Source organism: Vicia villosa, linkage group LG5 (assembly GCF_029867415.1).
Source record: "Vicia villosa cultivar HV-30 ecotype Madison, WI linkage group LG5, Vvil1.0, whole genome shotgun sequence".
Lineage (NCBI taxonomy): Eukaryota > Viridiplantae > Streptophyta > Magnoliopsida > Fabales > Fabaceae > Vicia > Vicia villosa.
In genome coordinates, this window is record NC_081184.1 from 10,188,627 (window position 1) to 10,204,852 (window position 16,226).

Here is a 16,226-nt window from a genome sequence, read left to right on the forward strand (position 1 = left end):
TACAATGTTGACAAACATATGCAATTAAGATCATCTCTACCATCTTAATATTTAGCATATCACAATAATTCAACTAGATGAATTATCCACCAATTGTACACAACATTCACAACACATACATATCATTCACATATAAAAGGCCAATTAATCAATTACGATTCACAAAATCCAATTAACACTAGTAACCATACTATCTCATGTTAATTCTCATTTTGCCAATTATATATGAACATACACATTTAAAATCAAGCAATTAATCATTAAAATTAATGCTATCCAACTACCCACAGAGAATCAATATGAAAACAACATCATTGACATAATAATATATATTTCTCAACATACATATTCAAGTCAAAACACAATTACGGATAAATTCTCAAAATATCGTAATTTACCGACAAACCAAATAGTTAATTGTTGAAAGTATTTTTGGGTAAATATTTTCGGTAATATATCGTATCCACAGGGATTGGTTAATATCACTGCCGTTCTATAGTTGTTTATTTTGAGTTAGGAAAATTGAGTTGGTTTGTTTTATGATCCTAATAATATCAAAAGTAAACAATAAATTAAAAGCGAGTAATGAACTGTTGTTAACGATTAGAGAAATATGTTGAACCTTAGGGTTCATCAACCTATTCCTATACAATTATCAATTAATTCACAATTGAACAATCTTTTGAATCATTATCTTCACTTATCCTCAAATAAGATTCCATGTCTGCAAATCAAATTAGAAAGCTTTTACCGGTATGAGATTCGATCTCTCCAAATATCAATAACGATAATAGTAATTAAGAACGATAATTATGAAAACTCAATCCCAATTCCATCTCTGCAAATTGGTATTGAATCAATATAGTAACCTAGGGCAAAAGTTAAATCCTTTCTTTCGATCAAAGATTCAACGATAATTTAAGAATAAAAACAAGATTACTTATTGATAATGAATTCAAACAATTGTTCACAGGAATTAATTAATGGTATTGTATATTCATATGTTAACTACTACCTTAGATTCAACAAGAGGGGTTTAGCTCTCCATAGACATGAAGAACACACAGAGATTAATGGGAGAATTCATCTTCATCAAAGGAATGTCTTCGCTTGATAGAGAATTGGTCTTCAATTGATGATTGTGGCTGCACCTTCAGATTGCTCTCCTAATTTCTCTCTTCACAAAGTTCTCTCACCACCCTTTTTCTCTTGGAAGCTAGGGCTTTTAAACAGAATTTTTGGGCTTTTAACGCCGAGGCCGCGGCGCGGCAACGGGCTGGCGCGGCGCGCCCCTCAAACAGAGACATTTTCGCGGCGCAAGGAAGAACTCTCGCGGCGCGACCTTTGCAAAAACCAACTTTTTCTTCTGCCTTTGAGACTTCCAGCTCTCTTTCCTCCTCATGTTCTTCTCAAGCTTCAATTCAGCTCTAAACCTGCAACAATAACACCCACAAGTGATTCGATTTGCTTTATACATGAACTAAACTTATTCAGTTCAATTCTTCATAAAAACCTATGGATTCATCACATTTTGCATTGGTTTGGAGACTAAATCACTTCTATTAACACATGAATTTACCATTAATTTACTCCTAACAAACTCTCCCCAACTTAGAGTTTTGTTTGTCCCTAAACAAAATTACTTACCTCCAGCCAAGTTTACCGACAATCGCGCAACAAGTTTTTCAAAAAGTTTTTCTCAAGTGGTTCAATCTAGTAACTAAGTCAAATACTCCTCTTCTACCTGCAAACTCAGAATATACACATGAAACAAACTTTGAAAGCAAATTACCTCCAGAAGTTCAAGACACTACACAATTGTAATTGAATCAGCACTAATCACTCTCATCAAAAAGTATGATGAATAAAAGAGGGGTTAAACACTCATCCAAACAATTAAATCAACAAAGATCCATATCATACGTTCACTAAATTGCTAGCATCAAGTACAGTGGAATCTGAGAATCAGAAGGTCTTTCTAGGGTTGTAATGCGGTTTAGATTCAAAGAAAAGAAGATAATCAAGGGTTGTTCCTAATATAGGGAAGAATCCAAATCATAACTCATTCCTTCTTCTCTATAACTTTAATTCTCTCATCCGTTCATCTTTTTTTCATTCGTAGCTTGGTTTTTCTTGTTCACTTTTTTTTTTCAACAATCGTTATATTCAAACGTTGTTCTTTTTCCATCAATTTTCTTTTTTTTTTTTTTTTCAAGCTACGACTTCTTTAATCTTTCACCAATTACCACATGTACTTCCTCTTCTTTTGAATGTGACTCTCCCCAACTTGGAGGTCAACCTGTATTCAGATTATATGAATGCTCCCCTACTTTCTAAAAAGGTCAAAGAGAAAACACATCACCAAATTTTATGGTTGATGGTCCTGAACAAAACTTTTTATTGAGATCAAAACTCACCAGGTATTTTCCTTAGTGCATATTATGATGCTTATCTTGACCTCAGGCTCAAAGAATGGTTAGCAAAGGATCACACTCTCACAGAAGCAAATAAGTTGTACATTAGAATAGGCTAAAAGAACTCTCAGATTCAAACAATTGCCTAAATCACTTTCACAGATTTCCACAAACGATGCAACAACCGGTTTAGCATGATACAAACAAGTCAAAACAATTGATGGTCTCCTGCATATAGTAAACAATGGAAAGCTTTCCTCACAATGGTTAAGGCTAAGCTGATCCAACAAACAATGTACCATAAAGAACTTCTGACAGTATTTACTAACACCTTAAGTTTCATTGCACACATTAAGAGTTTGAGTTTGAAAATTCATACCTGCTTTGTTACTTATTGAAAAAGAGAGTGAAACTGAAAAATTTGAACATTCACTTCCTACCACTTTCATACATGTTGCTTCATTGTTGATACTTCGCTTGAGATTCTCGTTTTGTTATGGGACTACTTACTCTAACTGGGAGTACATAATTAAATAAAAAAAACAGCAAATTTGAACAATTCAAAAATAAATAGCTCCACCCCCCAAACTTGAACTAAACATTGACCTCAATGTTTCGTAACAAGTCCGAGAGGGTGACTTACAGAGAGTAACGCAATATCAATTGCTGCCTCCTAGCTTTCACCAGACGGGTTCCCTGATTATTTCCTGAAATAAAAGCTAAACAAAACAAAACATTAGAAGTGTGGGTTACCTCCCACAAAGTGCTTCGTTTAACGTCGCATGGCTCGACGGTTCATGATTCAAGGAACTACAAATTGTGCATGTTGCTCCACTCCCCCGAAGAAATCTTTTAACCGTCTTCCATTAACGGTTCTCCTCTCTTTTGTCAGTGGATTCTCTACCATAATGGCACCGTGGTCGCATATATCTTTTACTATCAGTGGTCCAGACCATTTTGTTGTTGCTTTACCCGAGAGACATCTTAGTTTTGAGTTGCACAGGAGTACCTCTTGTCCAACTTGGAAGTAGCTCGGAGGTTGATTTTTGTCTTCCTTGGTTGTTCCTTCAGTTGTATCGATTTGGAAGATATCACTCTTGTTCTTAAGATGCTTCTCGGCCTTGAACAGGTTAAATTTTACCTCTTCATCTTGCACCCTTATTTTCATGATCCCTTCATCCAGATCAATCATCATCCGAGCGGTTTTCATGAATGGCCTTCCTAGAATCACAGGTACCTCATGATCTTCTTCCATGTCAACAACCACAAAGTCTACCGGGAAAAAGAATTTGTCTACTTTAATTAGCAGATCCTGAATCACTCCATAGGGTGAAGTGATAGACTTGTCGGCCAATTGTAAAGTCATACTAGTGGGCTGCATCACAATATTCCCTAGCATCTTGACAATGGATAAAGGGATTAGGTTGATGCTCGACCCCAGATCAATTAACCCATCGCCAGTGAAATTACCTCCAATATTTAATGGTAAGGTTACTCGCCCCGGATCGGATTCCTTTCTTGGAGTAGTTCTTTGGATTATAGCACTACATTGAGCATCAAGCACCACAGTTTCTTCATCTATGCATCCCTTTTTCTTTGTGAGCATTTTCTTCATAAATTTAGCATATTTGGGCATTTGCTCTAATGCTTCGGCAAATGGTATGTTTATATGGAGTTGCTTGAAGATGCTCATAAACCTGTTATATTGCCTGGCATTGTCTGACCTTGACGGAGCGTGGGGGTATGGTAGATGTTGGCTTGGTATCACAGGATCTACCTTCTTTTTCTTAGAACTTTTTCTTTTCTCTGTCATCCCTCTTTCTTTCTTGGTCTCATCTATTTCTCTTTCAGCATCTTTGCTCATGGTGCTCACTATGATTTCATTCTCCTCATCTTCCGCAGCCTGATTATTATCCTCTTTCTCGGCATCATTGATTTCAACTTCTTTCTCAGCACCTTTCTGACCGGTTCTAGTCGTCACTGCTTTACAATGCTCTTTAGGATTATCTTGAGTGTTGGCGGAGAATGTTGCATTTGACTGAGTAGCCGCAATTTGTTTAGCCAGTTGCCCTACTTGAGTTTCCAGATTTTTAATTGCAGCTTCCTGGTTCTTCTGATTTGTCATTGACATTTGCATGAATTGATTCATGGTCTCTTCCAACTTAGATTGTCCTCCTTGTTGTGGTGGTGGTTGAGTGTACGGTTGGAAGGCTTGTTGTTGATACCCTTGATTCGGTGGCCTTTGTTGATACCCTTGGTTGCTATTCCTCGGGGGATAATTCTGTTGATATGGCTGATTTTGGTATTGATTCTGCCTTGGTCCTTGAGTGTTGTTCATGTAGTTTACTTCTTCTTCTAGGACTGGTGGACAAAATCCTGTTTGATGATTGCCCTTGCATAATTCACACTTCGCAACCTGATAAGAATTAGATATCCCGTTCAGCTCCTTAAGTTGTTGTGGTAGTTTGGACATTTGTTGTGTCAAAATTTCCACTTGTGAAGTTAGCAATTTATTCTGGGCAAGTAGAGCATCACTGTTGTTCAGCTCCAACACTCCGGGTTTCTTATCTCTTACCGTTCGATCATGGTTGCCTTGACGATCATTTAGGGCCATTCGCTCTATTATCTGAGTAGCTTCCGCAGGTGTTTTGGACATGAGTGAACCACCAGCTGTGGCGTCCAAAAGTGTCTTGTTTGTAGCTGTGAGACCGTTACGGAACATATGGATTTGGTCAACGTCTGTAAAACCGTGTCCTTTGCACTTTCTCAACATAGCTTTATACCTTTCCCATGCTTCATTCAAAGATTCATTACTACCTTGAGAAAAGACTGCTATTGCTGTTTTTGCTTCGAAGAATCGGTTTTGAGAGTAAAACCTTTCCAGAAATTTTTCTTCCAATGTGTTCCAATTAGTCATCACTGCTTCGGGGTGATCCAGATACCAATCTTTTGCCTTAGATAACAAAGAGTGTGGGAACAACCTCTTAAATAATGCTTCCTCATCAGCTTGAGCGACACCTGTGGTACCTGCTAACTCATAGAATCGAGTAAGATGCGTGTACGGGTCTTCATGGTCCAATCCGGCGAAAGGACTTGCACAAATCAATTGTATGATACCGGTCTTCAGTTCTGTCGGTCGCCCGTTGGCGGCAGTTCTAGCGAACTGAGGATTGAGTCTTGGACTATTAGCACATGGACCATTAGCCGCCATGTTGCCAACAGTAGGTTGTAAAATAACTTCCGGTTCTTCTTCCGTGAATAGTTCGTGAAAGAAGAGTCCTTCTTGCGACTCGTCAATGGTTTCAAGTTGTTGTGACGATGTCGCGGTTGTGTTGTCTCTTGCTTTTTCTATGTTTGCTCTTCTTCGTGCTTTGCTATTTAGCCTCCTAGCGGTCCTTTCGATCTCGGGATCAAAAAGATGTTGGTCACTGGGAACTTTGCTGCGCATACACGAATTTCTGCACAAACTAACAAATTCGTGAAACAACCAAAATAAAGAAAATAAAATTTAAAAACTCAAAATAAGAACTATTGCAATGCGTGCAATATTGACACCAATCCCCGGCAACGGCGCCAATTTGTTGAAAGTATTTTTGGGTAAATATTTTCGGTAATATATCGTATCCACAGGGATTGGTTAATATCACTGCCGTTCTATAGTTGTTTATTTTGAGTTAGGAAAATTGAGTTGGTTTGTTTTATGATCCTAATAATATCAAAAGTAAACAATAAATTAAAAGCGAGTAATGAACTGTTGTTAACGATTAGAGAAATATGTTGAACCTTAGGGTTCATCAACCTATTCCTATACAATTATCAATTAATTCACAATTGAACAATCTTTTGAATCATTATCTTCACTTATCCTCAAATAAGATTCCATGTCTGCAAATCAAATTAGAAAGCTTTTACCGGTATGAGATTCGATCTCTCCAAATATCAATAACGATAATAGTAATTAAGAACGATAATTATGAAAACTCAATCCCAATTCCATCTCTGCAAATTGGTATTGAATCAATATAGTAACCTAGGGCAAAAGTTAAATCCTTTCTTTCGATCAAAGATTCAACGATAATTTAAGAATAAAAACAAGATTACTTATTGATAATGAATTCAAACAATTGTTCACAGGAATTAATTAATGGTATTGTATATTCATATGTTAACTACTACCTTAGATTCAACAAGAGGGGTTTAGCTCTCCATAGACATGAAGAACACACAGAGATTAATGGGAGAATTCATCTTCATCAAAGGAATGTCTTCGCTTGATAGAGAATTGGTCTTCAATTGATGATTGTGGCTGCACCTTCAGATTGCTCTCCTAATTTCGCTCTTCACAAAGTTCTCTCACCACCCTTTTTCTCTTGGAAGCTAGGGCTTTTAAACAGAATTTTTGGGCTTTTAACGCCGAGGCCGCGGCGCGGCAACGGGCTGGCGCGGCGCGCCCCTCAAACAGAGACATTTTCGCGGCGCAAGGAAGAACTCTCGCGGCGCGACCTTTGCAAAAACCAACTTTTTCTTCTGCCTTTGAGACTTCCAGCTCTCTTTCCTCCTCATGTTCTTCTCAAGCTTCAATTCAGCTCTAAACCTGCAACAATAACACCCACAAGTGATTCGATTTGCTTTATACATGAACTAAACTTATTCAGTTCAATTCTTCATAAAAACCTATGGATTCATCACATTTTGCATTGGTTTGGAGACTAAATCACTTCTATTAACACATGAATTTACCATTAATTTACTCCTAACATTAATCTAATTCCAAATTATATTCTAATCAATTAAACACATTGAAATTAATTCAACTATTAATTTAATCAACCAATTAATAATCACACTATATTAATTTAATTCACTTCTATTTCTACTCCATTTCCAATTTTCTAGCATTCTATTGCTCAAGACCATTTTTATTAAAAAGAATATCGCGCTAGCTTTCTAACGCCTCAAACGGAGTTACGGTTCAAAAGATATGAATTGTTAAAGTTCCAATGAAAAAAAAACAAACACCGACATTATACACTGACAACTCTAAACATGTCAGAATTACTCAAAACAAATAAAAGTATGACTCTTAATAATTCAAAACAACTTTAAAAACTTATTGTCAACTCTAACAACTCTATTGACAACTCTAACAACTTTATTGACAATTCTATTAAATTATTATAGTTTATTTATAAAGAACATTTAAACCAAATGAAATTTCAGTCAATTAGTAAAATATCACAATTTCAACAAAATAACACCACCACGTTAATCTACTAATTAAACTTAGCTACCACGTAAATTTTTATTAAATTCCGGACAACTAATTATATCGCTTAATTCGGCTATTTCGATCAAACAGGACTATTTATTAATTCAATAATTATTATTGTTAACTAGCCATTTATTCTACTCTTACTACATGCTACATAATACATACTACATACTACATACCACATACCACATACTTCATCATTCTTAATTCTAGTGTTTTCAATTTATTTATTTCTAAACTCATGATTCATTAAGTCACATTAAACAAACATAGAAACAAGGCATATAAAGAAAGCTGGAACAAAACAGATAGCAAAACAACAAAACAACAAAAAGTGCAAAACATGAAAACTGGGTGCCGCCGCTTGTCGTTCGTCATGGGTGGATTGGCGCTGTCCATCAACCATCTTAATTATTTTTTTCTCTTCAAACACTCAGCAACAACAATAGAAACACTTCCTAAAATCCCTAATTTTCATTCAATCGGACACCCACAACAATAGAAATTAAGGAAAACATTATTTCAACTACATGTTATTCATGGTGGTTCTCTATTTTCCAACAACAATTAACACAAGCAAGAGCAATAACTTCAATCTCTAATCCCCGCATACAATTGTTCATAAGCCCCATTATAGGAAGAGAACCCCACCCTTACCTTATCAATTGAAGCAACTCAATGGGTCTCCAATTTGACACCATGGATGGAAGTTTCTTAGCTTTGTTCATCTTCTCCAAGACTTGCCTCCTTCTCTTCTATTCTTCTTTCTTCATTAAGACAACTCTCCTCTTTCTAAATCTCTAAAACCCTAATATAAAACTAATTGGGATTAGAGTTTAAACTTTCTCTTTATTTAATATCCTCCAAAAATCAATTTAGGCCCAATAAAATATATTACTCAAATAATCAATTATATCACCTTTAATTAAAATATTCCAACAATATAATAAATTCCGACTTGTAAATAATATTATTCTTAATATTATTTTTCGACTTCAATTTAATAATTCCAAATGTGCCCTTAAATAACACCGACAATCCAAATTTGACCAATATATCATATTTCCGGTCTAATCTTAATTACTCAGAAAATTCCGAAAACTTCAAACATTATTCCAATAATATTTCTAATACTGAAAATATCAAAACTCTTGATTAAATATCAATCCGCTATCCCGAACTAATACCGACTAAATCGTCTCAAAATACAAAAACTTCACTAAACACTCTGAACGTCTAGATTAAGCGAATAATCGAATTTCCGGGTGTTACAACTCTCCCCCACTTAGAATATTTTCGTCCTCGAAAATCTACTTGACAACACCATCGTAACCAAATCTCGTATCTAATTATCAAATATCCAAATCGCGTTTAGTAACACTTCAGTCACTACTTCTTCGGCACGGCAACGATTCCACAAGAACACAAACACATTCCTATTCTTACCAGATTCACAATAATCTACGACCCAATGCAGCATCCTGGCTCATCGCACTTATTCCAACAGTCTATCAAACATCAAGATAACTTCACTTCACAGTCTTCTGACATATCGTCCTTCACTTCTTACAAGTCGTGTAACAACAGTGCAACGCAATGCTTCCGCTGCGCAACTCTGATAATTCTCTTTTAAGTCACCATTCTCGATAAAATTTTGTCTACTTATATGGTTCATAAATTCTCAATCTAATACAAACTTTCTTCAATACTCATCCTTACATCGTTGTTTACTTGATATTTCCAATCTTTCACTTTGCGACACTCTCTTGCATAAAACGTACCACAACGATTGTTAATCTCATCTAATTCTAACTCAACCATCCCTCTTACAGAGCTACATAAACTGATGGGCGACTATCTTCACGATAAAATATAGACACTCTTTCTACACTATTAAGACAACAAGACAAATCTATAATGTCCAACACAAGTTTCGTCTACCATTAACAATAGATTGAGGGTGATCAGTTCCCCAATTTGCCAATTAGTATCCGACAAACTTAGTGGAGTATAAATCGTTGTTACATCATAATAGCGTTCTTTCCGAATTTCCACTTAAATCCAATAACACGACGTAATCCAATGTTTCACTTTGGGTTTTCACAACTCCTACATCATCTTACCTTATCAATTGATCTTGTCGATGAGACACCGACATCCAAACATAATACAAAAGTCTGATTCATAATCACTTAGCATCACATAATTTGTTTCGTCTCAACCAAAGTCCTCCTCATGATAAACTGGCAATAGAAATTCCATACAACCCTTCTTTTATGCACACCGCCACTTTTAGCATCCCAAATACGACTTCTATCATCCCTAAGTCTGACTTTTTCTTCGCTACTACTTCACTCTTCCTTAAAAGTCATCAGTACTCAAATCATCTTTAATACCGAACAACTTGTTCTCTCATCTTAATCATCAACAACAAGTTCTGCTTAACTTCACTTCAGAAATTTGCGGTAATAAGCATTCTTATTCAACAGGCTTAGACATTTCCATAAGGTAGAATACAACTTCACCTCTTCGTAGGCTCAAATGGTACGTCCAAATGATACTCGAAACCCAAGATACAAATCTCTGACATTATCCGAATTGTAAACCTCGACATCAAGCATCGACAATTTTTATGTTATCTCCTAAACTCCTCAAATAACTTCGACGACAAACTTCACCCCATCCCAACATCATCACGTCAAAATCAAATCTATTAGGGCTGCGGAAATCATTCTTATAATACACTTCATCTCGTTATCTTTCTGACGCTTCAAACGAAGTTCAAATCAGATATCCAAAACTCAAGCTACGCGCATTCTCGAGTTCTAACTCGGGTTTACGATTCACAACACTTCACACATCGACTACGTTCATTAATCACTTATGCAAGTCTAACATAAAGTCTACTGCAACTTTATCACCTTAACACTTGTCAAACACCGGCATCAGACGCAAAGGTTAAACACACAGACAAGTTCTCAGTCCTCAACCGTGCTGAACATCGCCACTCTCTAACTTCTGTTTCCCAAAATTATCCTTAACGTCACATCATCTTCGACTCTGGCTAACATCCTAAACTCTCAACAACACTTGCATCGTCGCTTGTCAACAACATACCTGACCATCCCTTACAACAGAAACATCTTCGAGAAGTAAGACTTCTCCCCACTTGGAATCAAACCAATCCATGCAACAAAGCAAACAAGTACCGACAGTGTTTCACACACATGTCACGTACTAAGGAATAAAACACTGACAGCATTCAACTGTCACACAACTCAACTGACTCGACAACTTGGCCGAACAGACCAACCAGGCTCTGATACCACTAATGTAACACCCCATTTCTACCCGGAAAATATATATAAATCAGAGTTTTTCAAAATTTCTCAATAAACAAATGAGGCGTCACATAATCAAAACAAAACAAATCACCTCGTCGCATAAAGCGGATACATAGCACCTTTGAAATAGAATAACTTATTTTATTAAAACACAGCGGAATCACTTAAGAATGTATTCAATAAAATATCTTCAGTTAACTTAACATTTTGTCCAACCAAAATGAAACAATTAAATAGCAACATCAATAATAGTATAAATCGCTCCCCCCCAGAGTGCTACGTATCAGAGCGACAACCTACTGGAGTAACGGCAACTAAATCTTCATACTTGAATACCTGCACGTTGCCAATATAAAGGCAACGGCGAAACAAGAAAAAAGGGTGAGATATCAAATCATATAAGTGGGCATATGATAAATTGCATGCTAGGATTTAGACATATAAAATCATTACATCACAAGTATCAATAGCTACTATACACATCATACTTCTACAGTTCATTAATCTCACATACTTTTCATCACACAACAAGTCATAATCATGTAAATAGTATCATCTAATAAATTTCACATATTCAAGTAAGCACAAAATTCAATAGTATAATACTCAAAAGATTCAATACTATTATCCCAAATATATACACAATCCATCATTATCACATATTCACACGTTTAACCAATTATATATCAAAACATCACCAATTTCAATGATCACATCTCATGTACACATGACAATCACATAAATGCATATATTCAAACATCACTTAACCTCAATGTGACTCAATGCAAGACATGTGACTCTATGCATGTGGTACCCAATGTGGACCCAAAGTTCCACCGCTTCCGATTCATATAGAATCTAGCCACGCTTCAGATCCGGACAAGATCAAAGCCACCAAATGTAAACATATAGTTTACCGCTTTCCGAATTCACTCTATAATCCAAGCCCCGCTTTTGTTTCAAAGCAAACCACCTTTGTTTCAAGGCACACCATGACATGAATGCATGTACAATGTTGACAAACATATGCAATTAAGATCATCTCTACCATCTTAATATTTAGCATATCACAATAATTCAACTCGATGAATTATCCACCAATTGTACACAACATTCACAACACATACATATCATTCACATATAAAAGGCCAATTAATCAATTACGATTCACAAAATCCAATTAACACTAGTAACCATACTATCTCATGTTAATTCTCATTTTGCCAATTATATATGAACATACACATTTAAAATCAAGCAATTAATCATTAAAATTAATGCTATCCAACTACCCACAGAGAATCAATATCAAAACAACATCATTGACATAATAATATATATTTCTCAACATACATATTCAAGTCAAAACACAATTACGGATAAATTCTCAAAATATCGTAATTTACCGACAAACCAAATAGTTAATCTAATTCCAAATTATATTCTAATCAATTAAACACATTGAAATTAATTCAACTATTAATTTAATCAACCAATTAATAATCACACTATATTAATTTAATTCACTTCTATTTCTACTCCATTTCCAATTTTCTAGCATTCTATTGCTCAAGACCATTTTTATTAAAAAGAATATCGCGCTAGCTTTCTAACGCCTCAAACGGAGACTCAAACGGAGTTACGGTTCAAAAGATATGAATTGTTAAAGTTCCAATGAAAAAAAAACAAACACCGACATTATACACTGACAACTCTAAACATGTCAGAATTACTCAAAACAAATAAAAGTATGACTCTTAATAATTCAAAACAACTCTAAAAACTTATTGTCAACTCTAACAACTCTATTGACAACTCTAACAACTTTATTGACAATTCTATTAAATTATTATAGTTTATTTATAAAGAACATTTAAACCAAATGAAATTTCAGTCAATTAGTAAAATATCACAATTTCAACAAAATAACACCACCACGTTAATCTACTAATTAAACTTAGCTACCACGTAAATTTTTATTAAATTCCGGACAACTAATTATATCGCTTAATTCGGCTATTTCGATCAAACAGGACTATTTATTAATTCAATAATTATTATTGTTAACTAGCCATTTATTCTACTCGTACTACATGCTACATAATACATACTACATACTACATACCACATACCACATACTTCATCATTCTTAATTCTAGTGTTTTCAATTTATTTATTTCTAAACTCATGATTCATTAAGTCACATTAAACAAACATAGAAACAAGGCATATAAAGAAAGCTGGAACAAAACAGATAGCAAAACAACAAAACAACAAAAAGTGCAAAACATGAAAACTGGGTGCCGCCGCTTGTCGTTCGTCATGGGTGGATTGGCGCTGTCCATCAACCATCTTAATTATTTTTTTCTCTTCAAACACTCAGCAACAACAATAGAAACACTTCCTAAAATCCCTAATTTTCATTCAATCGGACACCCACAACAATAGAAATTAAGGAAAACATTATTTCAACTACATGTTATTCATGGTGGTTCTCTATTTTCCAACAACAATTAACACAAGCAAGAGCAATAACTTCAATCTCTAATCCCCACATACAATTGTTCATAAGCCCCATTATAGGAAGAGAACCCCACCCTTACCTTATCAATTGAAGCAACTCAATGGGTCTCCAATTTGACACCATGGATGGAAGTTTCTTAGCTTTGTTCATCTTCTCCAAGACTTGCCTCCTTCTCTTCTATTCTTCTTTCTTCATTAAGACAACTCTCCTCTTTCTAAATCTCTAAAACCCTAATATAAAACTAATTGGGATTAGAGTTTAAACTTTCTCTTTATTTAATATCCTCCAAAAATCAATTTAGGCCCAATAAAATATATTACTCAAATAATCAATTATATCACCTTTAATTAATATTCCAACAATATAATAAATTCCGACTTGTAAATAATATTATTCTTAATATTATTTTTCGACTTCAATTTAATAATTCCAAATGTGCCCTTAAATAACACCGACAATCCAAATTTGACCAATATATCATATTTCCGGTCTAATCTTAATTACTCAGAAAATTCCGAAAACTTCAAACATTATTCCAATAATATTTCTAATACTGAAAATATCAAAACTCTTGATTAAATATCAATCCGCTATCCCGAACTAATACCGACTAAATCGTCTCAAAATACAAAAACTTCACTAAACACTCTGAACGTCTAGATTAAGCGAATAATCGAATTTCCGGGTGTTACAACTCTCCCCCACTTAGAATATTTTCGTCCTCGAAAATCTACTTGAAAACACCATCGTAACCAAATCTCGTATCTAATTATCAAATATCCAAATCGCGTTTAGTAACACTTCAGTCACTACTTCTTCGGCACGGCAACGATTCCACAAGAACACAAACACATTACTATTCTTACCAGATTCACAATAATCTACGACCCAATGCAGCATCCTGGCTCATCGCACTTATTCCAACAGTCTATCAAACATCAAGATAACTTCACTTCACAGTCTTCTGACATATCGTCCTTCACTTCTTACAAGTCGTGTAACAACAGTGCAACGCAATGCTTCCGCTGCGCAACTCTGATAATTCTCTTTTAAGTCACCATTCTCGATAAAATTTTGTCTACTTATATGGTTCATAAATTCTCAATCCAATACAAACTTTCTTCAATACTCATCCTTACATCGTTGTTTACTTGATATTTCCAATCTTTCACTTTGCGACACTCTCTTGCATAAAACGTACCACACCGATTGTTAATCTCATCTAATTCTAACTCAACCATCCCTCTTACAGAGCTACATAAACTGATGGGCGACTATCTTCACGATAAAATATAGACACTCTTTCTACACTATTAAGACAACAAGACAAATCTATAATGTCCAACACGAGTTTCGTCTACCATTAACAATAGATTGAGGGTGATCAGTTCCCCAATTTGCCAATTAGTATCCGACAAACTTAGTGGAGTATAAATCGTTGTTACATCATAATAGCGTTCTTTCCGAATTTCCACTTAAATCCAATAACACGACGTAATCCAATGTTTCACTTTGGGTTTTCACAACTCCTACATCATCTTACCTTATCAATTGATCTTGTCGATGAGACACCGACATCCAAACATAATACAAAAGTCTGATTCATAATCACTTAGCATCACATAATTTGTTTCGTCTCAACCGAAGTCCTCCTCATGATAAACTGGCAATAGAAATTCCATACAACCCTTCTTTTATGCACACCGCCACTTTTAGCATCCCAAATACGACTTCTATCATCCCTAAGTCTGACTTTTTCTTCGCTACTACTTCACTCTTCCTTAAAAGTCATCAGTACTCAAATCATCTTTAATACCGAACAACTTGTTCTCTCATCTTAATCATCAACAACAAGTTCTGCTTAACTTCACTTCAGAAATTTGCGGTAATAAGCATTCTTATTCAACAGGCTTAGACATTTCCATAAGGTAGAATACAACTTCACCTCTTCGTAGGCTCAAACGGTACGTCCAAATGATACTCGAAACCTAAGATACAAATCTCTGACATTATCCGAATTGTAAACCTCGACATCAAGCATCGACAATTTTTATGTTATCTCCTAAACTCCTCAAATAACTTCGACGACAAACTTCACCCCATCCCAACATCATCACGTCAAAATCAAATCTATTAGGGCTGCGGAAATCATTCTTATAATACACTTCATCTCGTTATCTTTCTGACGCTTCAAACGAAGTTCAAATCAGATATCCAAAACTCAAGCTACGCGCATTCTCGAGTTCTAACTCGGGTTTACGATTCACAACACTTCACACATCGACTACGTTCATTAATCACTTATGCAAGTCTAACATAAAGTCTACTGCAACTTTATCACCTTAACATTTGTCAAACACCGGCATCAGACGCAAAGGTTAAACACACAGACAAGTTCTCAGTCCTCAACCGTGCTGAACATCGCCACTCTCTAACTTCTGTTTCCCAAAATTATCCTTAACGTCACATCATCTTCGACTCTGGCTAACATCCTAAACTCTCAACAACACTTGCATCGTCGCTTGTCAACAACATACCTGACCATCCCTTACAACAGAAACATCTTCGAGAAGTAAGACTTCTCCCCACTTGGAATCAAACCAATCCATGCAACAAAGCAAACAAGTACCGACAGTGTTTCACACACATGTCACGTACTAAGGAATAAAACA